This window comes from Paroedura picta, chromosome 1 (assembly GCF_049243985.1).
Source record: "Paroedura picta isolate Pp20150507F chromosome 1, Ppicta_v3.0, whole genome shotgun sequence".
Taxonomy (NCBI): domain Eukaryota; kingdom Metazoa; phylum Chordata; class Lepidosauria; order Squamata; family Gekkonidae; genus Paroedura; species Paroedura picta.
Window position 1 is genome coordinate 204,042,283 of NC_135369.1, and position 27,429 is coordinate 204,069,711.

Sequence of the window (27,429 nt, forward strand, 5' to 3'; positions counted from 1 at the left end):
TGAAAAAGGACGCAACGATTCAGATCCGCAGAATGGTAAATACCTGTAGGAGAGGGGGAACCATGTTCTTCTTTTTTCCCCCTTCAGAACTTAAAATAATTGCAAACATTTTTGCGGGTCCCCCTAGGGACTGAGCCTCTTGTACCTCCTGGATGTGGACCCTGGTCAGATAAGAGCAGGGAGCTAGTTCCTGTTGACAGCGGAAGACCGACAATAAAGTATCTTTGGTGTTGCCTCCTCCCTTATACCTCTTATAATCCCCCAAGAGCAATACTATCGTCAGATCAGGATCTGCTCAGAGTCCCCAGCCCAAGTGAGGCCCTGGCTCCAACCTGGTGGAACGAGCTCCCGGGGCAGATCAGGGCCCTGCGGGACACGGCCTGCAAGACAGAGCTGTTCCACCAGGCTCCTGGTCAAGGCCCAGAATAACATCCACCGAACAGCTGGACCCATCGCTAGGAGGAGGAGGAGAAATCAGAAGATTGGCTCCCTTCTGGAGGACATTTTCAGTGGGCTTTTGCAGCTGGATTTTCCTGTGCGGAAAAGGAAAATCCACTTCTAAAGTGCATTTTAAGTGTATTATCCAATGTGAGGCAAATGGGCCCAGGATAAAGTAGTCTATACATTATTATTATTATTATTATTATTATTATTATTATTATTATTATTATTATTATTATTATTATTATTATTATTATTTAAAAGTCAATCATCAGTAAGCATCTTGATATCAAGATGGCAAAGAAAACTCCAAGTCAGCATCTGGACCATATTTGAATGGTGTAAACAGTATTGTGCTTTGAGAGGCTAGCAGACTCCAGATTCACCTTGCTTCTTCCACCAAATTCCATCCCAGCCCCACTGAGGGTCTTTTTTGTACCACCGTGACTTTGCTCCTTGTTCACCAGACTCTTGTCTGCTTTCCATACAATGGTAAAATGATGATCAGGTCATTGTTTATTTACTTTTATTCTTAAATTTATATACTGCTGCTCTCAAAAAGTCTCAGGGCGGTTTACAACAATGCAATAAAACACAGTAAAAGCCCCTAAAAACACCCCTTAATACATTAACCAGATGGCGATCAATAAGAGTTCCAATCTCCCTCCGACCCCTCACCCCTGTTCAGCACATGGGTCAAAAAGCGTTCTCTCTCACCGGGAGCGAGGATCCTAATCTAACATACACTGCACCTCCAGTGGTAACACCGAGACCTTGCCCTGGCCTCAACCAGATGCCTGGCGGAAGAGCTCCGTCTTGCAGGCCCTGCGGAATGCTGACAACTCTGACAGGTCCCTCAGCTCTTCCAGCTCATTCAATTAGGTTGGGGCCAGGGCTGAAAAAGCCCTGGTCCTGATCAAGACCAGGTGGATGTCCCCGGGGCCCAGGACAACCAGTAGATTTGTACCCGCCGAGTGAAGTGCCCTGCAGGGGGGCATAAGCAGATAAGCAGTCCTGCAGATAAGTGGGACCTAAGGCGCATATAGACTTAAAGGTTAAAACCAATACCTTGAACTTGACCTGGAAGTAGACTGTGAATGAACTTTGGGTTGGTGGTGCTTCTCCAGCTCCTTTATCTATTCCAATTTCCACCCACAGGTAACCATGACAATCATATTTTGCTATGGTGTTCCAGCTGGCAAACTCTGATTTGCGCTGACCCTCTAAACAAGAACTGAGATGCTTGTTCAAACGATGGTTTCCAATCCTGGCTCTAAAGTAAGTGCAGTTGTCCATCTAAGGTAGCGATCCCCAACCTGTGGGCTGCGGACCACATGTGGTCCTTCGACTAATTGGAAGTGGGTCGCAAAGGACGCCTTCTCCCCCCCCCCAGCCCTTTAGTTCATCCCCCCCGGCCCTTTACAACACACTTTGGGTGTCATTGTCTCCCATCACTCCCAGATGGGACTATCTCGTTGCAGAGAAACAAGCTCAGGGTTCCCGTTGATTTTTCATTGTCATGAGTTAAAATTTCCATGAAAATAAAATGTTCCTTATGTTCATTGTTGTGGCGTGTCTGTATCTTATTTTGAAGGGATGTTTAAACATTACCATAGCGATCAGAGAGCATTAGGGCATTGGTTGAGAGTAGAGGAGTAAACCGCCACCCCCCACCGGGCCTCAGTAAAAGGCGTTGAGTGGTCCCCGGTGATAAAAAGGTTGGGGACCACTGATCTAGGGTAGCTTTCTTCAGCCTTTCAACCATGGAGAGACCCTTGACATATTTTTCAGCGAGGAACCCTGGAAGTGGTGACAGGGCCCTTCAGAGACATGGGCGCGGAAGTCAGAGGCGGGAGCCAGCCAATCTCATTTACTATTTCCTTTGTGGGGGAAGAGACTAGACCTGTTAGGTAGCAAGGGAAGTGGGCTCTAGTGACATGTCAGTGGCCACATGAACTTCTGAGAAAGGATGCATAGCACCTGGGGAGGCTTGTATATCCCCAGTATTCCCCAGATACAGTCTTCACCAACCCCTGGGCCACAGACCGGTACTGTGCCGTTGAGCCCTCGGTATCAGGCCGTGGGGGGGGGAGGTGCAGGTAGAACTGCCTGTACGTTTGCGCCTGCCAGCGCACCGGTGCCCCACCTCCCTCTCCCCCAGCGTGGCGCTCACTGCTCCAGGGCCCCGGTGCAGCGAGCGCCACGCTGCAGGGGGGAGGGAGGTGCGGGTGCTGGCGGGCACAGATGTGCAGGTGCAAAGCCGCTGTACCTGTGCTTTTGCGCCCTCCAGCACAACGGCACCCGCGCCTGCCCCCCCCCCCCCGGCCTCCTTCTCTCCCTCCAGTCCCTGGCCCGAAAAAGGTTGGGGACCACTGTCCTAGAACCCTGGTTGGGAATCCCTGATCTAGGGTAATAGCTAGTTTGATACATATAAACAAGGAAATTGAGGTTGGAACTGTGGAGAACCATGAGAAGAAGAAGGGCAAAGGAACACATTAACCCAGCTTCCCAATCTGTCATGGAAACTTGCTATGGCACCTTGGGTCAGCCGCACACGCTTAGCCTAATCCACCTCACAGGGTTGTTGTGAGGATAACAAGGAGAAAAGAATGAAGCAAGTTGCTTTGGTCCCCTACTGTGAAAAAAGGCGATGGATAAATGAAGTCAATAAATAATAAACTTAGTTGAAGTTGGGAAGCAGATAAAAGGCAGAGCGGGGAATGGTTGAGAAGAAGAAAAAGAGGCAGGGAAATGCGGAGCCTGTCAGAAGGAGGGAAAGTGAACAATAATGTGGAAGGGGATACAAGGAAAAGTGATGTACCTGCACATGTCTTTGCCTACCACACAGTGGCTGGCACCACACAAATGGGCTCTAGAATCCTAGAGCTGGAAGGGGCCATGCAGGCCTTCTAGTCCAGCTCCCTGCTCAATGCAGGATTAACTTTGGGACTTGGGAATGTTCAGCCTGGAGAAAAGGAGGTTGAGAGGGGACATGATAGCCCTCTTTAAGTATTTGAAAGGTTGTCACTTGGAGGAGGGCAGGATGCTGTTTCCGTTGGCTGCAGAGGAGAGGACACGCAGTAATGGGTTTAAACTTAAAGTACAACGATATAGGCTAGATATCAGGAAAAAAATTTCACAGTCAGAGAAGTTCAGCAGTGGAATAGGCTGCCTAAGGAGGTGGTGAGCTCCCCCTCACTGGCAGTCTTCAAGCAAAGGTTGGATACACACTTTTCTTGGATGCTTTAGGATGCTTGGGGCTGATCCTGCGTTGAGCAGGGGGTTGGACTAGATGGACTGTATGGCCCCTTCCAACTCTATGATTCTGTGATTCTATGATTCTATAACCTCAAGCAGGCTTTCTCAACCAGGGTTTCGTGAAACTCTGGGGTTTCTTGACAGCCCTGTTAGGGTTTCCCATATGGATGGAAGTTAATTGCAAGGATATTCTTCTCTTGAGGTGTCTTGTTGACCAAAGAAAGAGCGCAGATTTTTCCGCCATGCCGCTTTGTTCCATTTTTAAAGCTGCCTTACTGCGGAACGTGGCACTGGACCGTCAGCTGTCATCGGAGGCGTCGCCGCATGCACGTGAAGCGGGCCACACCGGCGGGTCCAGTGCTTGCCTTTGCCACACAATAAGCTAAATTACAGAGCTACGGAAACCCTTCCTCTCCAGCCAAAGTCTCCTTCCAGCTCGGCTGCTCGTGACCAGCTTGCTGAGTTAGCTGTAATTTGGAAAATTAATTGACTCGGAGTGGTGCTGTGGAACACCCAAGATGCAGCAATGAGGAGAAGAAGAAGAAGAAGAAAGGTCAGAGGAGGTGGGAAACTCTGCAAGTGGAATCTGGGCAGATGCACAGAGAGGAGAGGGGGGAAGGAAAGGAATCCTGTGGGACACCAGAAGCAGTGTGTGTGTGTGTGGGGGGGGGGGATAGGACATTCTCCCCTCAGAGGAAGTCCTGTTCATTCAGAGCCGAAAAGGGAACTGGAGAGAGGGTCTGTCACTGAGAAGAGACAGACCTCATGACAAAAAGATGCCCTTTCTGTGGTCCGGGGCATGCTATGCATATGCCAAGAATATCACGAGTGAGTCCAAAAAATGAGCTCCTTGCTCCGGTGCCCATAAAACCTTAAAGGATGTAGTTTCCGAACAGACTTGCCGTCTGTTTTGCAGAAAAAAGCCCCTTGACATTCATTCCAATTAAAAACAAAACAAAACAAAACCCCCTGAGCATCACTTAGGTATGTTCTCATTCACCATATTGCCCCTCCATTGCCAGGAACTGAATTCATCACTAACAGAAGCCTTTCTCAGCTCTTCTTCTTCTTTAAATTAGCCACAATGTTCAGAGCATCGTGAGCGTAAAGCAGGGGTAGTCAAACTGTGGTCCTCCAGATGTCCATGGACTACAAGTCCCATGAGCCCCTGCCAGCAAATGCTGGCAGGGGCTCATGGGAATAGTAGTCCATGGACATCTGGAGAGTCGCAGTTTGACTACCCCTGGCGTAAAGGCTTGTTTCCAAAGTGGGAACAATGGTGGTTGGTGGGCACTACCCAGCTTCCCTAGCTGTCACAGAGCCCCAGTTGTCCTTCTCATATACCTTTGCCCCACCTTCTTTGACTCTAGCACTCTTTTCAAGTATGTGAGACCTTAATACAGAATAGGCTTTCTCATCCGTGGGGTTTCTTGATGGTCCCGGAAACGTTTACCAAATAGGTGGAATGCCTTCTGGAATGCCTCCAGAAGTTTAAGATCTTCAAGATATCAACATGCTGGTGGTTCCCAGCCCAAAGGATGTGCACATGGCCTCAATCAGAGCCAGGGCCTTTTTGGCCATGGCCCCAGCCTACTGCAATGAGCTGCCAGTTGAGACCTGAGCCCTGATGTTCTGCAAGACCTGCAAAATGGTGCTCTTCCACCAACCTTTGGTTGAGGCTGGAACAAGGTAATGAAGTAATATAGCCAATAAAATCTACAGTCCTCCCTCCAGTCATTTTTGAGTTAGTCTCTCCATCAAACTGGAAACTGAAGAATATTATATATTGTCTGTAAAATGAAAGTGGACTAGGAGGCGGATCGACTAGCTAATAAGCAGGAACAACAGAGCACTAAAAAGCTTTATTAGTATTTTAACCGATTTTATAATATAGCTTCAAAGCCTGTTCCTAAGAACGGGCCCTGAAAGAGTCCCCTCCCCTGGCCCCTGGCCAGGCAGTTTAAGGTGGCTTTGGGCCGCAGCTTGCAGCCGGATCAAGTGGGGTGGGCAGGGGCTGGGCAGCTTGTTAGCAGGGTCAAGACAGAGCTCCTTAGCAGGCAGTCAGCAGGCCGGGAGGCCCTCATGAGCAGGCCCAGCCTAGCAGGCCGGGAGGCCCTCGTTAGCTAGCCCTCCACCACTATCCTTTGCCCAGGGCCCTCTCCCCTTACCTGCTGCTAGCTCTAGGCACTGAGGCGTGTGTGAGAGCAAAGAGGCTAGAGTCCAGGGACGGAGGGCGGGAGCCGCAAAGGCAGGGCCAATCAGGACAAAGCTGGCTGCACCCTGATTGGCCCTATTCCAACTTGGACAGCCGTCCCACCCCCTAGACTGTTTCAGAAATATATAGAGGAACAACAATAGATAAGGATGTATATGAAATATGTGTTGGAACTGCCCAGAGCCTGCTTACAGGTAGGGGTGGTCTATAAATCAAACAAATAAATAAACAAACTTTAAAGGAGCATTATGTTCCACTGAAAACAATGGTTCTTTGAAGTTAATCAGTTCAATATGCTGTGGCCCCACTGGAGCATGGGCCCTCCTCTTACGTGCGCATTAAATAAATAAATCTTTATCTGTATAACTTGCCCTTCCTGTGTGGCCCAGGACAGGTAACAGCACTCAGATAAAGTTATCAAACCAACTTACCAGAGCCCCAGAGCCCCAGTTACCCCCAAATAGGGTCGGACCTCCGCGTGTGCGCGCCCACCGGCACGCTGATGCCTGCGCCTCCCCTCCCCCCATGGTGTGGCACTCACTGCCACCGGGAGACGCCAGCCACTTCGGGCGCCAGAGCACCATGGGGAGGGGGGTGTTAGATTTTTTGGAGCAGATCTTCTGCCTTCTCAACGTGACGTCTGATTCCAATATTATCAGGAGTGGAAATATTAGAATCAGGAATATCAACAGGTGCCTCCACGTTATTGGATAATGCCTATCCAATCCGATCACATAAATACTCGGCACTTTAGTGGATCAGCAATATATGATTGAATACTTCCAGGATTGGCCAGGTTACAGTCTACGGATCTTGTCACGTCTATGCTGAAAGATCTCCCACATTGTTATTAAAGTCACTTAAAGTTAACAAATTGCATTGTAGCAAATTCATAACATACCTCAGTGTGGAGATTTTATTATTTTTCAGTTGTGTATGTGTAATTTATTGTATTGCATGTGTATTTTAGCCTGGTTATAATTGTTTGGCATGTTTTCACTTGGTTTACATGGCTTTTTAAGATGTGCTTTTATTAGGTATGTTTTTAATCTGCCTCGGTGCGGGCAGAAAGGTGAGATATAAATTCAGTAAATAAATATATAATATAATCCAGACCCATGAAACATGCTGTATAAATTGAAATATTATTAAGCACTGATTCACTCTTTCCTTTTTATCTGTTACATAGATTTTTAAAAAACCTGTCCATAGCTGCCTTATTTCTTCTTTACTACACTCAATAATCCTAGCCCTACTGTTTTCAGAGCCGGGTTTTTTTTAAAGAAAGGGAATAATTTATGATGCCTCCCTTTGTACACTTCCCTTTTCCTGTATCTCAGCCATTCAGGTATCAACACTCAATAACCCTACTGTGACTGTAATGCTTCTCACGTGGATGGAGCTGGATTTTATGGATGGCAAATGTTATTTCATGTGCTTTCATGTCCAGAGGAAAATCTTTTAAAAGAAGGTCTTTTTTATTGCACACACCACATGAAGCCTGCATATCACATTGTGTTGTTGAATGCTTACAGGAAGCTGAGCCAGTTTTGTTATGGAATGGGCACCGAAGACATAAATGGACTAACAAGTCTTTGCCAGGTTAAGTTCGATCAGGTTCTCTCTCCAAGGGTTTTGTGAAACCCTGGAGTTTCTTGAGAGCCCCGGAAGGCTTTCCTGGATGGGTGGTAGTTAATTATTTCTCAATATATTCTTAAAATTTGTTAAAAATTTATTGGGTGATGACCATATATGATGTTGACTTGCCCCCCTCCCTCCCCAAATAGCCAATGGTGGGTGTGGAGGAGGTGGGAAAGGGAGGGGCCCTGGATGAGCGTGAACACAGCTATGCTTCCCAACCATATCCTGCCACTTCTGGTGGTTTTCAAAGCCTGAAGAATGTTTCAGTAGCTTCTCATCAGTAAAAAAAGCTGGCTTATAGGAAGCAGAGCCAATTTTGTTATGGGTTGGGAAGAGAAGATATAAATTGACTAACAGGTCTTTGCCAGGTTAAGTTAGATGCTAGGATAATATTGTAGGGATCTTATTTTCAAAATAATCTCCCATCATTCACTTGTTCACCTTCTCTTTCTTGGCTCCTGGTCAAGAAATTGCCTTTTTCCCCAGACTGAAATTATCTGCTCTGGTCTTTCCCTTTGCTCCGTGTCTCCCACACTGTTTTCAATCTTGCCGACCAGTTTTGTCCTACCCTTCCTGTAAAGGTCTCAAGACAGCGTATATGGGTCTTGCCTCTTCCATGCTGCCTTCAAATTAAGCCTGGAGATGAGGTCGAGAGAGTGTGAATGGCTCAAAATCAACTGGTACACTTGATGGAAAGAAGGAAATCTGAGCATTCAGGCTCCTTTGTCAGGTATCAGACACATTAGAAGCTTATACCAGGGGTAGTCAAACTGTGGCTCTCCAGATGAACCCTCTAAGGCAGGGGTAGTCAAACTGCGGCCCTCCAGATGTCCATGGACTACAATTCCCAGGAGCCCCTGCCAGCGAAAGCTGGCAGGGGCTCCTGGGAATTGTAGTCCATGGACATCTGGAGGGCCGCAGTTTGACTACCCCTGCTCTAAGGCCATGCCTCCCCGTGCTGTGGGAATTCTGAGGAGAAATCCCTTTGGTTGGGAGTGACTGGAAGATTCCTTGCCAAAGATTTTAATGTTGGACCTCTTTTGTCAGGACAAAACAGCTGGGGAAGGGAGAAGAGCAACTTTAGTGTTGGTCTCTGAGTACCATTGAGGGGTCACAGTTAAAGAATGGTGGCCTCTAACCTGGAGAGCCAGGTTTGATTCCCCACAGACAGCTGGCCAGGTGACCTTGGGACACTGCCAGTTCTCTCACAGTTCTCTCAGCGCCACCTCCCTCACCTGGGGTGTCGTTATGGGGAGAGGAAGGGAAGGCAATTGTAAACCGCTTTGAGACACCTGAGGCTTCCTGTTAAAGTTGCAGGCAAGGTAAACAAGCAGGTAGCCAAAGACCCCTAAACAATTTTGCATATCTATAAACAGACCACATGTCCCACTCTGCCCGTTTCCACTAACAACAAGTGTAAATAAAACAGTTTAATCCTTTAACTGACAGTAAGTGGATGACTCTTGCTAAAAGACAAAGTCTAACAATACCACATTGACTCACACTGTTCCCAGATTACCGGTGTGTAATTTAGCTCTCTAAAAGAAGACAACACTACCTGGAATATGGGTTGGGACTGCAGCACTGGGAATGTACTCCTCCACTCCAGAACTAGGGCTAATTCCACACACATAGGATAATGCACTTTCAATGTGCTTTGGCAGCTGGATTTTCCTGTGCGGAACAGGAAAATCTACTTCTAAAGTGCATTGGAAGTGCATTATCTATTGTGTGCAGAATAGGCCCAGGTCAATGCAATGAGAGGTCTCCACTGGATTCCTTGTGTGGAGGGTGGCCCATTTCCATCACAAAAGCACTGAAATGAGATCCTGCTTTTCCAACGCCATTCTCCCCACATCATTCCGGTACACATAAAGAAAACATGCCTATGGAATTTGGCTTCCGGGTGTTATGTACTTCTCCAGGAGCCAGGTGTGAGCTGCATGATTTGTAGACATGTCATGAAACCAATCAAAACAGGGAAGAATCTTTGATGATAAAGAAGAGCTGTGTGTGTTTTTTTATCCCATTTTTCACTACCTGAAGGAGTCTGCACAAAATGTTGCCTCTTTTCTGCATTTCATGGCCCTTTACCTTGCATTTTCCGAAGAAGAAGAGTTGGTTCTTCTATGCCGCTTTTCTCTACCCGAAGGAGGCTCAAAGCGGCTTACAGCCATTTTTTCCCCCTCAAAGCAAGCGAGGAAAGCAACGAACCAGAGAGGCTTCATTCACCCAGCGAGGCTTCTCCGGCTACAGTCCCTCCACAGAAGTGCAAAAAAGCTCCCCTAAGTCCCCAAGCACAACACAGCCCCCTGTTTGCAAGTTCCCTTTATGTGGTGGTAACGATGACTCACCAGCTCACACGCCAGCTAGATGGGTCTTTACATTAGGAAGAATCAACACATATTTGTTGCAACATGTGTGTGTGTGTTTTTTTTTAAAACCTGTGCTTAAAGGGAATGGGGCCTTTCTGGAGCATGATAACAACCCATTGGCTGTTCGTTTGATTGGCGGCCAGGGGCGGGAACAAGCACAGAAAAAATCGCTTCCTTTCTAGCGATTTTTGCGAGACCGGAAACCTGTGGGGAACGAATGAAACGCTACTGGATTCCACACAAATGCAGGTATGCGGAACGCCGAGATTCCACTATTTAAAATAGCGTTTCCGCTTTGTGGAACCAATTGGCAACATTGAGCCTAGTGTGGAAAGGCCCTCTGTCTCGATCTACCCCACAAGGCTGTTGTGTGGATGGTGCCTCCCCCACCCCAGCCAAGCTGCTTGCCCTGCCACGACCCCTGTGAAAGGGTCATTCAACCCCCAAAGTGGTCCCGACCCCCAGGTTGAGAACCACTGCCTTAAACAATGGCTTATCTTGGGACATCGCCATATTGAACCATCAGCAATTGTGGAACAATAGCCTTATGCTACAGTCCCCTCAGACAGCACCTCAAATAATAGAGAACTGTTCAGTAATCTAAATCCAGGATTCCTAACCAGGGGTCTGAGGACCCCCAAGGGTATGCAGGAGCTCCAGAGGGGGTCCATGGCCTTATCCCTCCTGTGGACTTGGCCACAAGCTAGAGAGGTTGCTGCTTCTATTGCTCCTCCTCTCCCCCTCCCAAACGTGAGTTGTCTCGTAGTTTCTGGACCTGGGAGGGGGCAGAGTCTGCATGCCTCCTCCGACCTTCAACCACCTCCTCTCTCTCTCTCTGTCTGCTTCAGCTCTCCTCATGCCTGCCTGTTAGCATGGGGTCACAATGTGTGACATGCCACTTCCGGTGTTCGTAGCAGGGAGGCGTGGCCAGCCGACATTACTTCTGAGGCTCCTCGACGTCTAAAAAATTATTTCAGGGGCTCCTCCTTGGTCAAAAGTTTGAAAAAGGCTGACCTAAGTAATCAGCAGCATAGCTTTGTCTCTGATCCCAAGTCACCCTCCTTGGAGTAAATCAGCCGACAAAAGAACCCAGTTTCCACTGCAGGCAGGAAAAGGACACAAATCTGGGGTGCAGCATATTTTATTCTTTTACCCCAAGATTTTATTCTTTTACCCCTTCCACCACCACAGCTCTCAGGAATGCCCACACATTGCAGGATCAGTCAAGGTACGGAGTTTTCTCTTCCCCTCTCTGAGGAAGCGTGTGTGAACGTGAAAACTTATACCCAGAATAACACTTTGTTCGTCTTAAAGGTGCCACTGGAGTCAACCTTTGACCTATTGCTTCAGATGAACATGGCTTCCCACCTGAACCTATCAGTGTCTCTGTCTCCTTGGTGTAGTGGTTAAGATCAGCGGCTGCTAATCTGGCAAGCCGGGTTTGATTCCCTGCTCCTCTACAAGCAGCCAGCTGGGTGACCTTGAGCTCGTCACAGCCCTGATAGTGCTATTCTCACAAAGCAGTAATATCAGGGCTTCCTCAGACCCAACCACCTCACAGGGTGTCTGTTGTGGGGAGAGGAAAGGGAAGGCAAATGTAAACCACTTTGAGACTCCTTTGGGTAGAGAAAAGCGGGATATAAAAACAACTCTTCTTCTTCCCTTTCTCCCTTTTGCTTTTTTGTTCCCCAGCTGTTCTCACTGTCAGCCTGTTTTCTCACATTCTTGCCTCTGGCTTTCTTGGTCCATATCTGCAACCCCTGCAAGGTTCACTCCAGAGACGACCCTCCTCTCTTCTGCTCATCAACCCCTGGGTATCTTGTCCCTTTTTCCTCTTCTCTTCCCTTCCACATTTCTTCTTCCCTGTCTGCCCAGTTGATTTGACCCTCTTTTCAGCCTTTGCTGTAAACCGCCCCCCCTCCAACCACCGGGACAGCAGACCCACCTTCATGGGTGAGCTGCATGTAGCCAAATACATCAGGCAAAGGCTTCTACTAGGAATTGCTTCATAGCTTTCCTCTTCATTCCTGCTTTTCTGTGACTTTGAGTTGACTACACTGCAATGTTGAAATCTGCTCCCCTGTATTGGCTTCCTGTCCATTGTAGTATGGGAAAAAGAGATTTAGTTAAAGGTCTCTGTTTGTCATGCTTTCCCCTTCAATACTGGCTCAGGCTTTCACCTGCATATACAGGGTTGGGATGTGTGCATGTCAAGAGGCCGCATATGGGTATCCTCCTGGTTTCTCACTTTGCAGTGGGTGGATATATTTTTAAAACAAAAAACAAATGGAATTCCCTGGCCAGGGGACCTCCATCCCACCTGTCCCTGCTCCTTACTTTGATGAACTCAGTTTCCTTCAACATTAGTTGCCTGACCCAGTGATGTCCTGGTATCACAGCAAGGTGGGAAGAAAAACGCTTGAAGCCCTAGAGTGCAAGAAGGTAGAATTTCACCTTGTTTAATTCACCTTGTCCCTGTGCTTGATTTTTTGTTTTGTTTACTACCACTGTTCCTGTTTACACAAGCGTGGAATCATACACAGGAACCCACCTATTTCACACTTGTGCTTACTGCCTGCTTTCCTTCACTAGCAAGTGCCTCCTCGCACACGCTATTCTAGTGAACATTTTAATTACCTGATGGAGATACTGCCTCTTCCCTGCCCAAAGAGTTAGCAGGAAAGTTCCATTGGCTGAGAGCTCCCAAGAATTTAATCCTTGCTGGACACAGTAACAAGAATTCCTACTGGAGCTGTGTTCCCCACAGAAGTCCACTGAGTTTAGTTAAAAACAAAACACAGAAAACAAAACATGTAATAACTACAATGGGCAAAAAAAGAGATCTAAATAAAAAATTGTGGGCACGTATGTCTCTCATCCGAAGCTTCTAATCTCTTTTTATGGATCAGCTTTCTTCTGGTAGGCTCTGCTCATATATTTGAAAAATAGCACGAACCATGTTAGCATCATGATCTTACCAAAGGAATCCGAATGTCGCATCTGTGTTGCCTGAACCTGTTATTGAAGTATTGCCCCACTGGTGCCCAAAAGGCCTAATTAGGGTTCTTTTGCCTCAGTTAATCACACTGAGAGAAAAACCTTTTATATTTTTTTACTGCAGAAGAAATGTAGACACAGGGGAGTTGCCACATCATTCATTCATTCATTCATTCATTCATTCATTCATTCATTCATTCATTCATTCATTCATTCACTTACTTACTTATTTACTTATTTACTTATCTATATTTGGGGTTTTATACTGCCGCTCTCAATACTGTCTCATGGCAATTTACAATAAAACAATAAAATACAATATAACCCCCCTAAAAAAACTGTTAACAAATTAATCAGCGCTACAATCGGAGTTCCAATCTCCCACCCCCCTTTCAGCACCTGGGTCCAATTAGCTCTTTTTGCTGGGAGTGAGGGTCCTGATCTTAATAGACATTGAGGGACCAAGACCCCACCCCGGCCTTAACCAGACGCCTGGCTGAAAAGTTCCATCTTACAGGCCCTATAGAATACTGATAACTCCAACAGGGCCCTTCTCTTCCAGGAGCTCATTCCACCAGGTTGGAGCCAGGGCCAAAAAAGCCCTGGCCCTGGTCGAGGCCAGACAGATGTCTCGGGGGCCCAGGACAACCAGCAGATTCATACCTGCAGAGCAAAGTACTGTGTGGGGGGCATAAGCAGATAGGTGGTCCTACAGGTAGGCAGGACCCAGGCTGCATATAGTCTTAAAGTCAAAACCAATACCTTGAACTTGATCCGGAAGCAGACTGGTCACCAGTGTAGATGTCGCAGTACCGGCTGAACATGGGCCCTCCAAGGTGTTCTAGTGAGGCAGCCACATTTTGTACCAGCTGTAACTTCCGGATCAAAAACAAGGGTAGATCTGCCTACAGCGAGTTATAGAAGTCTAACCTGGAAGTGACCATTGCACGGATCACTGTGGCCAGGTGTTCTGAAGACAGGTAGGGTCCTAGTAGCTGCACTTGGCACAGATGAAAAAATGCCATCCGGGCTACTTTCATGACTTGAGCCTCCATAGAATGGGAGGCATCCAAGGTTACTCCCAAATTCCTGGCAATCGGTGCAGGTATTAATTGCACCCTGTCCAAGCATGGGAGGCTCGCTTCCTGATCCTGCCCCCTTCTACCCAGCCACAGGACCTCCATCTTGGAGGAGTTGAGTTTCAGACGACTCTGCCTGAGCCATCCAGCCACTGCTTCCAAACATCTGGCAAATGTATCTGGGGGGGAATCCAGCCATCTGTCCATCAGGAAGTAGAGGAGGGTATCATCCGCATATTGGTGACAACCCAGGCCATAGCCCCAGACCAGCTGGGCTAGAGGGTGCATATAGATGTTAAAAAGTGTAGGAGAATCAACTCCTGTGGCAATCCATATGGGAGCCCAAGAGGGTCCAACATCTCATCCCCCACAGCAACCCTCTGTGTCTGGTTCTGGAGAATGGAGACCAGTCATTGCAGCGCAGTCCCTCTAGGCCTGGTCCCAGCAAGGTAGTGGGCCAGCAACTCACGGTTGACCACATCAAATACAGCTGACAGGTCTAAAAGTACAAGAATGGCTGACCCACCTCAGTCCAGCCGGTGCCGGATACCATCCCCCTAAGTGACCAGTGCAGTCTCCTCCCCACGGCTATGATGGGGAAGCGCCTTCCAATTGGCCCCATGAAGTGCCTTCCAATTGGCCCCTTACCAGGACAGACAGCAGTTCTAGCCAATCGGGTGAGGGCACAATCTAGTCCCACACTAGGACAGGCCAGAAAGGCTTCTAGGCCCTCTCCAGGACAGGCCAGAAAGCGACGGGGTAGCGGCAGGACACTGTGGCCTAGAAGAAGAGGCCCTGGGTGTGCTTCTAGGCCCGAGGGGAAGGCCGCGCTGCCACCGGGGGGAGGGGAGGAAGCAGGCCTTCCCCTCGGGTCCAGAAACACCACACCTGGGGGCAATGCCAGCCTATGTGCTTGCTGGGCGGCCACGGTGGGGCAGAGGGAGCACCTTTCAAAGCCCGTTCTCCCGATCGGGCTTTGAATCTAGTATGATATTATAATCATGTCAGAACAGTATAGTGAACAAGTATAAACCAGGATTACCGCACACTCTTGTTTTGCTTCATAGCAAAAGGCTGTGGCCCTTTTGGGCTTTCTTCACTGCGATAAACAGCCCCAACACAGCAAGTCCCACGCCTGCAGACTTCCAGAAGATGATAGTACATTCTGCTCCGAGATGCCAAACCATTTAGTGCTTTTTCACAGGTTTAAACAGATTCTTGCACCCTGTCACTGTGTTTGAAGCTGGTATTATATATTCCACGATAAGTCTGCGATCTGCCCCTGGCGAGACGCCCACAATCAGCCAAGTGCCAGACTTAACCTGAATACCCTGTAAAAATATATATTTCATGAAGAAATATATTGCCTTGAAAAAACTGAATGTGCCCTGTTAAATAATCTTATAAAATATGCTCATAATTGGAAACATGTGTAAATGTTCAGATTTTGACTCAAAAGCAGTTTTAGAGATCTCCAGGCAACCATACACACACACACACACACACACACACAGAGTGCTGTGCAAGCAGTTATGTTCATTTATGTTTGGGAAGACTGTTATAATTTAGCTAGTGAAGTTCTAAAACTTTGTCTCCTAGAGCGTCTCTCTAATTAAGGCCCTCTAGGCTAATGAAATGAACAAAAGAAAATGGGCAATTCAGCTACTGGTATTGGCTTTTACTCCAAGACAAGGATTGGAGGCCACACTGTCTACCAAATATTACTCTTGCACAGACCTTCCTCATGTGAAATGGAGGCACACAAGAGCTGCTTAGGCACATGTTCCAGTGAGGTCAATGCTTATTACACCTGTCAACTCCAGACTGGGAAATTCCTGGAGAATTGGGGACAATGCCTGAGAAGTGAGCTCAGCAGAGATAAGTTAACCATGTGAGGAGACCATGTCCTCCAGGTGTTAACAGTCAGACACCTTCTCTCATAGTTTATAGACAGAAATCCATAAATGCCTGTCATATAATATCTTCAGACATCATAAATTGTATACTGCCTGCCCCAAAATGATACAGAAATAGGCGTAAGCTGGATCATAAGAGCAAACACACTGTCTGATCCAACAGGACCCAGAAATGGATGCCAGCCATGGCAAGCCTCATGGAGAAGCCAGAATAATGTAGTTTAGAATGTATAAGATCAGCTGATCCACCAGCAACTTCCTCCACCTCAGGGAGATGTATGATTTTAGAACAATGGGTCTCCCAAGAACTTGCAACTAATCCCATCAATTTCATCATCATAATTAGACAATACATAACACTTTGCTTAAACTTGATAGCTTATCCATCTGGTAGTCATAGGGTTATCAAGAACCATTAGTGCCCAAGGTTCACCTTAGATAAATCTCACCATGCTTCTCCCAAATCTTTGTTTAACTCTGGAACACTCATCAAGTCATTGTTTAGGGGGCAGATACATCAGTATAGCCTTGGGAAGCATTTTGTCCTATAAAATACAGAACCCTGTGCCATAGCTATATGTGTTCTTGGTGTCACACTTACTCCCCCACTTGTGTGTGGGCTCCTTCCTTTCCTTCTGTGAAATGCTGGTTGTTTTGCTGCTGACTCCACAGACTTCTTCCTGTTTAGATTGGTAAATATTGCCTTTTCCAAAAATACTCTCCCGCCTCTTCTCCCTAATTTCCTCTTAGCTAGCCTTATATGTATTTTCTGTGTGTTTTGTGTGTGTTGCACCCCCTTATTTCCCCCTAATAAGAGCCTTTCCAGACAACATCCAACAGGTTTATTTCGAGAGCTCTCTGAAGAAACAATCCTTATAAAAATTGGTGGAGAACCCAGTTACCCCCTCTTGCAACACCTCCTTTAAGCTAATTTCCTCCAAGGTGACTGCCTCTTTTGGTAAACTAGTGAACTGATGTCATTAGTCTGAAGATCAGCTGTAATTCTAGGAGAACTCTAGGTCACACTTGGGACTTGGTAACCCTAATGTTCGTGCAGCAGAACTTTCCAGGATATGCCGTCCTTAATAATTGTACCAAAATGCCACAAGAGACTCATAGTGATCCCTCATAGTTTTCAAGGCAAGGGGTGAACAGCAGTGGTTTGCCATTGCCTGCCTCTGCATAGGTTCCATCCAGCTGACCCTGATTAGCTTAGAAGCTTCGACAACCTTGGACTAGTTTAGGATATTCAGACTGCCAGACCCAGTCTGACCTGAATGGCCCAGGCTAGATCTCAAAAGCTAAGATCTCAAAAGCTAAGCACGGTTGGGCCAGGTTAGTATTTGGATGGGAGGCCACCAATAATGTCCAGGGTTGCTACCCAGAGGCAAACAATGGCAAACAACCTCTGTATGTCTCTTGCATTGAAAATTCCAAGGGGCTATGTTAAGTTGGTGTGACTTGACAGTGCTTTCCGCCACTATCATCGCCAACAAATTTAGTCCACCAATTCACAGAAAAGCATCTAGTCCAACCTTCTATGGCAAGCCAGTACCCATCAATTCACCAGCTACCCACAATTCAACCTACACCGTACAGACATCTGTAGAAAAATGCTTATAAAACAAGTAGCTCATATATCCATGGTTCCTCTATATATTTGTGAAACAGCCTGGGGGGTGGAACGTGTCCAGCTGTCCAAGTTGGAATAGCTTTGCTGCACCCTGATTGGCCCTGCCCCTGCAGCTCCTGTCCTCTGTCCCTGGACTCTAGCCTCTTTGCTCTTAGACGCACCTCAGTGCCTGGAGCCAGCAGCAGATAAGGGGAGAGGGCCCTGGGCAAAGGCTCGTGGTGGAGGGCATGCTAATGAGGGCCTCCTGGCCTGCTAGGTTGAGCCTGCTAACTAGGGGCTCCCGGCCTGCTAGGCTGGGCCTGCTAACTAGGGCCTCCCGGCCTGCTAGGCTAGGCCTGCTATTGAGGGCTTCTTGGCCTGCTAGGCTGGGCCTGCTAACTAGGGCCTCCCAGCCTGCTAATGAGGGCCTCCCGGCCTGCTGACTGCCTGCTAAAGAGCTCTGTCCCGGCCCTGGTAACAAGCTGGCCAGCCCCCGCTTGATCCAACTGCGAGCTGTGGCCCAAAGCCACCTTAAGCTGCCTGGCCAGAGGCCAGGGGAGGGGACCCTTTCAAGGTCTGTTCCTAGGGACGTGCTTTGAAGCTAGTATAAATATAAATCATGTTCATTAACTAAAGGAGAAAATCTGAGAGTCACTGGCCACTGGAAAACTCCATCCAGACCTCAAATACAGTTGTCAGTCAGACAACATGTAAGCAAAATGAATAAATGAATGAATGAATGAATAAATAAATAAATAAGCAAATAAGCAAATAGACAAACAAACAAATTAATCACATTCAGCCCAACCATTTAGAGAGGCATCCTCCATTCGTATCTCTTCTGTGTCTTGGCCCACTTGTGACAGTTTTTCTTAGCAAGGTCCTAACTGGGTTTATGTACTAAACTTGCATGTCAAAGGCACAAATCCTCTCACTTTAAAAAGCAAAAAAAAAAAAAAAAAAAAAAAAAAAAAAAGGCCAATGTTGATAATATTTCCAGGAACCCTGTCTACACTAATTGGTCTTCTGAAGTTCTCATGAATCTTTGCCACATAAACTGTGTACACTGCAGAAAATTCTGAGATGTATTCTTTTTGCCCTCATTGCTATCCCCAGTGACTTTGGAGCGTCCCCAGAAAACTTTGAACTGAACTACTTTACTCACACATTTGTGGGAGAGACGAGTCATTTTTCAGCACTGTGGTTCAGCAAGTTGTTCAGCAAGGAGGAATGCAAAGCAAGCGTAAACCACAGATTCCACTGAAGATGCAGGTCTGCCATTATTCAAGTTCTCCTTCAAGAAAGGTCAACAGGCTTCTGAGGAACCTCAGGATCCTCCAGAAGCCAGGTTCCAAAACAGATGGTTCCCCAGAGGAGGCACATGGAGCCATTTCTGGCACAGTAGAAGACAGAAGTGAACCTGTTTCTCTCCACCCAGTCAAGAGATGCTTGAACATCCTTACAGAGACTCAGCTCTTGGTTTGACATTTGTCTAACCTGTTTTTTACATCAATCCCCATGCAAGTGTTCCGGGGGGTTCATTTCCTTTACCAGTACATCCCCATAGTTCAAGATAACTGATGCTGCAAACCTCTCTTTTTAAACAATTGCAAGCCATAGAAAGCTATGAGCGTCAAAAAAGGATGGTTGGAAAAACTAAAACACATGTTTGTATGACTGAACTGATAGATTACTTTGAAAGGAAACCTTTTTAAAATGTTGATATTTGAGACAAATGTTGAACCAGATGGGCAATTAACGAGTTTCTTTATCTTTTCTGAATTTTCTGTAATTTCTTTGAAACAGATAAAAAACCTTAGGAGTATTTTTAAAGTCTCATAGATTAGCAATACGGGTGATATCAAAAAGTACAGCATTCTATTGAATTTGAAGTCAAACAAGAACCTTGAGCTAGGAAGTTACAACCATTTTCTTTCAAGGACCTAAGGCTTACAGTACATTTAAAGGGTATCTTATTTTTATGATGATCTCACATTGCTACTGTCAGGCCATAATACAGAAACTGAACTCTGGAAATAACCGGATTGACAGAAGTCAAGAAGTTAGCACTTACTTCCTGAAATTTCATCCTCCTCTTTAATCAATACCAGTTCCACTTCAATCGAAACAAAGCTACAACAAAAGAGGATAGAAAAGGGAGAAAAGGATGAAAGATGCAATGTGAAAAGTTCTGATTCACGGCTGCTCATCTGCATGCAAAAGGTGTATTCTGGATTCTTTTGTGCTCTCAGCCCAACCATCGCCAAAAATGTTCTCCCACTTCCAAAAGAGAATGCAAAATCTCTTCTGTAAGCATGACAACTTTGAAAGAACTTACTAGATCAGGGTCCCAATCCTATTTTGAGCTTACCCTTGGATAGTGAGTGGCACTCCAAAATGGCTGCCCCAGAAGGCGGGTCGAATGCAAATTGCTGCTGCAGGAGGTGGAGCCAAACACAATACCTCCTTCCTTGTTTTGCAAAGAAAATCACAGAATGGGAATAAAACGAAATAAAGGAAAGCCTTGAGAGAGAAGAAAGAAAGGGAAGGGGGAATACAAAGACGGAAATCCCGAAGGAGCAATGGGACCGCAAGCTTGCGTGCTTACCCATTTTCCGTATCCTTTGGTAGTTGGAGCTGCTATTGCATTTCATTGGAAGGAGGACAGCTTATAACAGACCCTGCTTTTCAATAGCCCTGCCTACATTCTGCAAAGCTGAGCAGGAACCAGAGAGAGTGCTGGCATATAACACGGTACCCCAGAGGCCCCAAATTGGGGGACCCCATGCAAGACCAACACAAACTTTTGTGGAGCAGCATCAGCAGCTACTTTTCAGACCAGGGGTAGTCAAACGGCGGCCCTCCAGATGTCCATGGACTACAATTCCCATGAGCCCCTGCCAGCGTTCACTGGCAGGGGCTCCTGGGAATTGTAGTCCATGGACATCTGGAGGGCCGCCGTTTGACTACCCCTGTTTCAGACCATTCAGACCAACCCACTGGCTCCTATTCAGGATTTTTATTGTTTTCTGTAGTAGGCTTATTACTCGCTAAGTGATGCTCTGTACAGGCAGGCTTGTAAAAATGAGGGTTCAAGAGTATATTAAATGTTTAATTATAAAGGAAAACAGCCAGCCGTGTAATTGGGTGTACAAGGGGGTGGATGGGTAGGGAGAGCCAAGCACTCAATAACCCGTTGAGTAGGGCTAGGAACAGACGTACCGCGTGGATTTCCAGTCTCGAGACTGTGATCTTGCTGCCAAGCAGGGGTTTACAAAGCAAAGGCCTCTGGAGAGTTCTCATACTTTCTGGCTTATTTTCGCGGCGTTCATCTAACGCAAGTCAGCTGTTTCCCTTTCTCACTTGCCCAGGCTTTAGAAACAAAGTGTTTAGCATCTGGTCCGACTATTATTATAATACAAAGAGAACATCCTGCCCTGTTGGGAGGACACCACCACTGGCACTGAAAGGACACGGCTGTCGGGAGCGGCCTGGAAGCCCCGAGCGCTGCCTCTGCCTCTGCCTCTGCCTCGCCCCCGTTTCCTTGCATCAGACCAAAGAAGCTTACTGGCACCCTCTCTTTTCAATTCGCTTGCAACTGGCCTTTCAGTGGAATCTGGGAAAGGATGGTTGGGGGGAGGGGGGAACGGGACACAGTGGTTCAGTGGTAGAACTCTTGCTTTGCACGCAGAAGATCTCCGGTTCAGTTCCTGGTTGTCTCCAGTTAAAAGGGAGGTGAAGCAGTGGACCTTCTCACGGCCGCTATGTGGCACAGGGGGCTGGACTGGATGGGCCATTGGCTGGATCTCCCATAGCTTCTCTTATGTTCTAAGGCAGGAGTAGTCAAACTGCGGCCCTCCAGCTGTCCATGGACTACAATTCCCATGAGCCCCTGCCAGCGAATGCTGGCAGGGGCTCATGGGAATTGTAGTCCATGGACATCTGGAGGGCCGCAGTTTGACTTCCCCAGTTCTAAGGTGAAAAACTTCTTGCCTGAAACACTGGAGAGCTCTTCCCTATCTGAGAGGACAATATCGACCTGGGTGGGCCAATAACCTTATTCAGTATACGGCAGCTTCATGTATTTAAATATTGTTCTTCACAGGAGAAACTGTGCAAAGACGCAGATCTGATCTTTTTTTTTAAATGCAGTCCGATGAGCCCTTTCTCTTCCTTTTTCTCTCACTCTCTTTTTTCTTTCCCTAACAACTGCGGAAATGAAAAAATTAAACAAAACTTAGGACGACATTAGCCTTTCAAGTTGCTCTTCAAAAAAAAAAAAGTCAAAGGATGAAAACTATCCGGAACTAGTTTAAGGCACAAACATGGAGGTTATGATTTGCATAGCTGCACATTTTAAAACTGCGATGTTTGCAATTAAACCATTAAAATGTTCATTTCAATTCTGAGGCCTTTGTGTTTTCCTAAAATAAAACTAAAAAGTCAAAACTCCATTTTTTGAGTTGTTGTTGCTTTTTAAAGATGTCATGTCTTTGAACCCAATTTGAAAATACACTTAGAATTATCTGCCAAGGAATTAAAGGTAAAGGTAAAGGTATCCCCAGTGCAAGCACCGAGTCATGTCTGACCCTTGGGGTGACGCCCTCTAGTGTTTTCATGGCAGACTCAATACGGGGTGGTTTGCCAGTGCCTTCCCCAGTCATTACCGTTCACCCCCCAGCCAAGGAATTAGTCAAGTGTTATTCAGAAATTAGGGGCCAAGCCCGTTGCATTCAGGAATACAATGGGCGCTAGACTGGGTGGGGTGGGGTGGGATGGGAAAACTCTGGGGATGGCCTCTCCCGCCAGGTCCTGGAAGGGCTGCAGGCTGGAGGCCCCCGGGAAGGGAACTCACCGGCAGGGGCAGCTCTCACACATCACGGATCTGCAGCCTCTGAGCCTCAGGGGGGAGTGGAAGGAGGAGGGTTGGTCAGGGCTGGGGAATGGAAGGTGACTGGCTGGCTGCTGGACAGACAGGCAAGCTGGTTGGAGGAGGAGGCACTCAGGGGTGGGAGAGCCGCCCTGAGTGGGTGTTAAGTGGTGACTGGTACTTAAGCCATGAGACACATTCCTCCTCCAAGGCCTTACCAGAAATATATTATGTGGGACAGATGGGACAGATATGACTTACTGATACCATAGACCAGGGGTAGTCAAACTGCGGCCCTCCAGATGTCCATGTACTACATCTGGAGGGCCGCAGTTTGACTACCCCTGCCATAGACATTTACTCAAAAGGAAGAACCATGAAATAAATTTAGAGTTACTCTACAGCAGGGATGGTCAAACTGTGGCTCTCCAGATGTTCATGGACTACAATTCCCATGAACCTCTGCCAGCATGTAATTTATAAAGACAATGTTGATCTAGGAAACAGAGTTGGCAGCCTCTAGGTCGGGGCTGGAGAACTTCTGGGGTTATGACTGGTCTCTAGGTGATTGCGATCAGTTCCCCTGGAGAAAATGGTTGCCTTGGAGAGTGGACCCCATTGCTCTATACCTTTGTGTGGTCCCACCTCTCCAAACCCAAGCTCCACTCCCACATCTTCAGGTAGGGAGGTTGGCACCCCTACTAGGAAAAAGAAGTGTGAATCCAAGAGATCACCAAAGGAACAGGCACGTTCCTCTCTCAACTGCCCCAGAAAGATTTCATCTTCTTGCTTCTCCTCACTGCAACTCTCTAACTCATACAATTGCTCGTCCATATGGGTCCCATGTACTCAGAAATAATCTTTTAGGAGAAACTTGTACCTTGTCCTTCATCAAGTGCTTCATTAGATACAAGTCCATTATGTCTGCAGGCCTCAGTGTCGTAAGGAACACACCTCGGCTATTGGAATGCCCAGGAACATTTCTGAAGAGCAACCCTTAGGTCACCATTCTAACACTTGTCGGAAAGTGCCGTCAAGTCACAGCCAATCAACGGTGACCGCGTAGGGTTTTCAAGGCAAGAGACGAACCTCTGAGAAGCAAACGTGGACTTCCCAGAATCAATCCTGCTTACCTTCTAAGATCTGACAAGATTGGCTAGCCTGGGCTATCTGGAAAACGGCAAGAGGTGAACAGAGGTGGTTGGCCATTGCCTGCCTCTACATAGCAATCCTGAACTTCCTTGGTGGTCTCCCATCTGGTCCAATGCTGTTAAGCTTCTGAGATCTGATGAGATTGGACTAGCCTGGTCATCCAGGTCAGGGCATGGAAATAAATTCTATTGAAATCCATGGGATGTCCTTCCAAGTACTTGCTCAGTCAGAAGGCCTCTCCATGCAATGGTGAGCTATTTTAATTTGGGTATCCAAATCCCAATTGGGAAACTCTGGATTTTGGGGGGTGGACCCTGGGGAGGATAGGGACCTCAATAAGGTACAATGCCATAGAATCCACCCTACAATACATCCGGCCCTGTAGGCTGGAGGTGAGCTGTAATTCCAGTGGAACTCCAGGCCCCATTCCTAATCCTCATCTATCTCCCCCATCAAATAGGTGTCCAGATGGTGTCCAGTGATGGAACGATCAGAAGCAGTTAGGCTCAAAACAGATGATCAGGTGGTCAGGAATAAGAACACTAGCGGCGTACATGGCTGACTATCACGGTATGAATGCCGTGTTATTGCACCACTTTGTGGCATCCTCAGGATCAGACCCAAAAAGACAACCTGCAAGTGTCGGTCTGCTTATCTATGTGGTTCACCAGTCCCTGAATTAGGGCTAAATGCAACTAGGATTACTAAATGCAACTAGGATTACTAAATAAAGAACTTTTCAATCAGTTGCGGGGATTTTACCCTGTTCTCACACATAATAAACCAAAGCCTAAATTGCTGCCTAGTGACATTTGATAAAGAAAATTTGCTGGCATTATGCTTTGTTGCTGGATCCTCATTTTATATACATGTTAGAGGAGGGGTAGTCAAACGAACGCTGGCAGGGGCTCATGGGAATTGTAGTCCATGGACATCTGGAGGGCCGCAGTTTGACTACCGCTGTGTTAGAGGAATAAGCAGTATAAAGGGATATATGGATGCCAGTACAGACCAGGGATTCCCAACCGATGTGCCGGGTGTGCTGTCAGAACCCCCAAGGTGTGCCACGTTTTTGGGAAGGGGGGGATTTACTTTTTATTATTTTAATTTTTAAAAGAAAGATTTCCCACTCATATGGCCAAGTTGACCTGCCTCTGCCAATGATGGCCAATGATGCGCCTAGAGGGGGAGGGAAAGGGAGGACTCCTGGCCATTCAAACCTTTGCCGGTTGAAGCTCTTCTCACTGTAAGTCGGCCTGGGTCAGTGCGATTTTAACAAGTGAGGTGTTCTCTTGGGGTTGTGGGGGGACAGAGGGGCCTGGCTCGGCCTAGTACATAGCCATGGCTCACCAGGCAATAGGCCGCAAAAGGCCCCTGGCGAGCTCTGGGGCTTGGAGGTGAGTGGTAGGGGGGTCTGGCTTGGATGTCACTGTAGACCAGGGATTCCCAACCAGTGCGCCATGGCACACTGTTCCAGCCAAGTCCCTGGGGAGCTCTGGGGTTTGGGGACAGCAGAGGGACCTGGCTCAGCTTAGTACCCAGCCACGACCCAGCACTAGGCTAAGCCAGGTCCCTGGTGATCTCCAGGACCTTGGGGTAGGGGAGTGGCAGAGGGGCCTGACTGGGCAGCCAGCTGCTAGCCCCAGCCAGGACCATGGTGACAGCCAGGGCTTGGGGGCAGCAGAGGGGCCTGGCAGTGAGGCATGGCACTTCTGGGGTATGTGCTTGAAAGTCATGGCCAGCTGATATAATTTCCAGTGTGCCTCAAAGCCTGAAAAAATTTTCAGGGGTGCTTCCATGGTCAAAGGGTTGCTGTAGACTGAATGCTCTAGCAAAGTGACTTTAGCAGGGCCTCTTCAGTTTCCAGATGTGAAGATTCAGGGACAAACAGCACATTAAATAGAGTTCCTCCTCCATTTCATGTGCCACCAGAGAATTGAAGTAGAAGAATACATGGGAAAAAGTTAGATCTGTTTTCCAACTGCTGATTTTCAGTGCAAAATCATTTTTATTAATTTATTATATTTATATGTCCCCCCCCCCCAGGCTAATCCCCCCAGGGGTCGATGAATTTTAAAAAAGATTATTCAGAGGGTTCACTACCACAAGTTTCCGGGAGGGGAGCATGGTAGAGCATTCGCCAGGCATGCAGTAGGTCCAATATTCAATTCCATGCACCTCCATTCAAAAGGACAGGGTAGTACATGGTGATGTGAAACCTTGAAGACCCGTAGACAATCAGAGTAGAGAAAACAGACCTGGCTAGACCAGGGTGCTGATTGTATGTGGTTCTTTCATGTGTTGTTCACACATAGCTATTCGCTTAGGTCAGGGGTAGTCAAACTGCGACCCTCCAGATGTCCATGGACTACAATTTCCATGAGCCCCTGCCAGCGAATGCTGGCAGGGGCTCATGGGAATTGTAGTCCATGGACATCTGGAGGGCCGCAGTTTGACTACCCCTGGCTTAGGTGGTCTAAAAGTAGGTTAGCTGCATTCAGAGACAATCCACCCATCCATATGTTAGTTTGATAGTCAACTGGAACTCCCACATTTACAGGCATTTTGCCACTGAATACTGTGACCACAGGGGATCTCATGCCCAGGAGACAGGCTTCTCAAGGGGTTCTTGTTTGGCCTCTTTGGGAAACAGCACGTTGGGCTTCGTCTGAGGCAGCAGGGATTTTCTTGTGAGATCCCTGCATCTCCCCCCCCCCCCCCCCGGAATGAAAAGCAGCTTGGCTGGGGTTGCATTTGAGTGACAGAAGAGTCAATCTGTCCTTTCACTTTCATGCATCTGGACCCAGACTGGTCAACGTAAAAGCCACCACAAACATGCCAAGGCAAGAATGATGGTGCCCAATTTAACATGTAGATCGAGCCTCCAAATATGCTCTGAGGGTCCCCCAGTCTCCTTGCACATCGTGGGATGTGCCTCAAGGCAGCAGTGGTGATGGTTATGGTGTGCTTTCTCATAACTCTGCTTCTTTTTGAAAACTGGCCATATGTTCTCGGCCCCAACCATAGGGAACTCCCATGCAAGCAGGCCTGGTGACGATTTTTGTCAGCCTCTGGCTACCATCAGCATTAGGGCTGATACATGTCTCTTGTCCCCAAAACTATTTCACCGTTTTCATTCTTTCATTTAATAGACAGAAGTGCTTTATTTGTGAAAGGTTTGTTCATTGTCTGGCTGCAGGCCAATCCATTAACTATTGTTAGTTGGGGGCTATCAAAGCAGGACCTGAAATGGGGGGGGGATGCTAGAGGGGACATGAGAGGTGGCCAATGGTGAAATGTCACTTATGGGGGAGAGGAGTCCCCTCTGGGAATCACCAGAAACTCTATGGTAAAACTGGAGTTTCTGGTGGCTTCTGCAGAAAAATGACATCCCTTCTGAATTTTCCTTGAAAGTGACATCACACTGTGGGCCCGCTTATGGTTGGCCCACTGATCATTTAAATAAATTTAGTCCTCCCATGAGCCTCCGGGGAGGGCGGTATATAAATATAATGAATGAATGAATGAATGAATGAATGAATGAATGAATTTCTGTCTTGCTGCTGTTCTGAACAGTGGTGGGAAGTGGAAATCAGGGATCCTGCCAATACCAGGGGCCTGGCAATCCTGCTTTTAATAAGTTTAATAGCTATGGTTTCATATAACATATTACTCCGTAGCACTACTCTCCTGGCTACTGTGCAAATGCAATGAAGTCTAAATTTGTTGATGCAAATCAGGGCTGGAGTGATTATTCCACAACTGAATCTTGGATTCAGGGCCTAACCATGGTTAAAATAAATCCTGATATTCCATTATGCCTGAAATCAAGCCAATGAGTGCACACAATTAATGGATGACTAGGGTTGTCAG

The 27,429-nt window shown here is 47.2% G+C and overlaps 1 protein-coding gene across 4 annotated transcripts in view; it reads right to left on the reverse strand.

Annotated features, from left to right (window-relative positions):
- RUNX2 (RUNX family transcription factor 2) overlaps positions 1-27,429 on the reverse strand; it is a 317,078-nt gene that overhangs the window by 39,938 nt on the left and 249,711 nt on the right. The window lies entirely within an intron of this gene.